The sequence below is a fragment of the Pundamilia nyererei genome, unplaced genomic scaffold (genome assembly GCF_000239375.1).
Source record: "Pundamilia nyererei isolate P.nyererei 1_Seehausen unplaced genomic scaffold, PunNye1.0 scaffold00028, whole genome shotgun sequence".
In the NCBI taxonomy this organism is placed as follows: domain Eukaryota; kingdom Metazoa; phylum Chordata; class Actinopteri; order Cichliformes; family Cichlidae; genus Pundamilia; species Pundamilia nyererei.
Genome location: NW_005187429.1, coordinates 1,457,438 through 1,459,422, shown reverse-complemented (window position 1 = coordinate 1,459,422; position 1,985 = coordinate 1,457,438). Strand labels below are relative to the sequence as shown.

Genomic DNA, 1,985 nt, shown 5'->3' with positions numbered 1-1,985 from the left:
CCGATGGGTGCGCCCTCAGTCTGTTACAGATATAGTATTTCTTACCAGATTTCCTCCTTTCACACCTGCTTTTCCTGTATGCTTAGTACTCTGTGTTGTTGTCCAAATTATTCATGCGCAGTTTCAATAAAAACACCTCCTTGCGTGGTTATCCTCCCCAACTTCTGCTTCCCTGCACGTGCCCTCATTTCTTACCTATGCAGGTGGCTTTTAAATGAACTCTTTAGGCACCTTAAGCTTCGCTACCTAGTTCTGCTTTCCACTCTATACTTATCCAGATGTGTTAGACAGCTGTTAGTGATGCTTTTTCTGCACCATTTCCTGTAAATGCTGTTTTCTCTCTCTGACTATTTTTCTCTTACAGCTTCACACAGAAGGCTGTCTTTGCACAAAGGCCTGACCCTAAGATAATACATACTACAATGCAGCTAGATAATATTATTACTCTATATAACCCAGCAAGCTAATACTATCACATATAATATAACATAACTCCACACAAGTCAACTGATCTCAACCAAGTAACTGAAGGTGGCTGCAGTAAAGCACCTGATGATGCCCATGGGTTAAAAACATCAAACACAAGAGTTTCATCCAAGTATTAAAAACAATCCTTATTTGAGTTAGTACGGTTACTTTTGAGCCTCTAAAAATTGAGAGGGTGACTGTGTATAAAACTCGAAATTATTCTAAATTCAGAAGTTTTGTAAAACTCCTTGAAATAAAGCTGAAAGAAAGATGGGAGGAAATGCAGCTGCAATTACACTGTCACCATCGGGTGGCGCTGCATGTCAGTCTGTTAAAGCAGCTTCCTGCCGTCCTGGACACGACGCAAAACAAAGGTCCACATATTGCACAAAATATCAGAGGATTTGTTGCTGTGACTTGTCTCAGAGTTGACTAAAAAAAAGTCCGTTTTAACTAATGAACTAATTAAACTTTAGGAGGAACGTGAGCAGGAACATTAAACAAACGCGGAGCCGCTACTTTCTGGATAACAAAGTTTCTCCGTGGTGTCTAATACCGCAGTATGCTGAAGCAGTTAGGTTGGGTGCTTACCTGTGGAGCTGGAGGGTCTCGCAGCTGCAGTGAGCTTTAACCGTGGATTCAAACGACGCTGGTAGTAGTAAGACAGCGTAGCGTCACATGTTCCGTCCGCTATTAGGCTGGGTAGTAATGTGGTCTATGCCACACCCACCTTTATAATGAACGCCAAGCAATCGCATCTAACCTGCTTCACCCCCATGCTTTGTCTAATCTGTTCATTCTTTAAAGGTAAAAAGTGAAAGACACGCTGATCCTGCTGCAGGCTGTTGATGTCAGAAAATTAGGGCTCTTCTGCTTGTTTCCTCGTTGAAGTATCTTGAAGTTTGTGACTTCACAGCATTGTTTCAAAAACCCTTGTCTCCAGAGAGCTGGCCAAGAGAGGGAGTAGCTGTGCTTCAAGGGCTGTGGAAGACCAGTTGTGTCACAACTCTCCTCATGTCATTATTGTTGATCCACCTATGTGCATCAGCAGTTTGTAACGAATTTTCTTATAACTGCACACCCCTTCAGACTGAATTCAACTCATCTTCCAGTCATAATCTTTTATCACAAGGCCGACATGTCCTGTTTGTCCTGTCTGTTCCCAGCACACAGACAGAAACAGCAGTGAAAGGATGAGATATTTTGCAAGCTGCTTGAGGAAATAAACGACTTTATTATCCCAAACTGAAGATTAATGTACAATTTGTTCAATATGAGTCTTTGAGAAATCTTTATTTGTAACTTATATTAGCTTTCTTGTTTTTTTCCCCCCTTTGAGCCTACATACATTAATACCCAATTTTCAGTTGGCTATTGTTTTATTTCCATGCTTTCCCATATTTCATCCACCTGAAACTTTTTTTTACTTTTTTTTGACTGTTTGAATGTTTGCTATTTGTGTGACACACTACTAAAATTATAAAAACCATACAGTGCTTGGTTGAGACGTAATAGTT

The 1,985-nt window shown here is 40.6% G+C and overlaps 1 protein-coding gene across 2 annotated transcripts in view; it reads right to left on the bottom strand.

The window, feature by feature from the left end:
• The window catches only part of LOC102196518 (uncharacterized), a 7,584-nt gene extending 5,880 nt beyond the window's left edge, over positions 1-1,704 (bottom strand). For both annotated transcript variants that reach the window (XM_013909618.1, XM_005728343.2), the window contains exon 1: positions 1,060-1,704. The gene's annotated coding sequence lies outside the window, so the exon portion shown is untranslated. The remainder of the gene's footprint in view (positions 1-1,059) is intronic.
• Between the last annotated feature and the right edge of the window lie 281 nt (positions 1,705-1,985).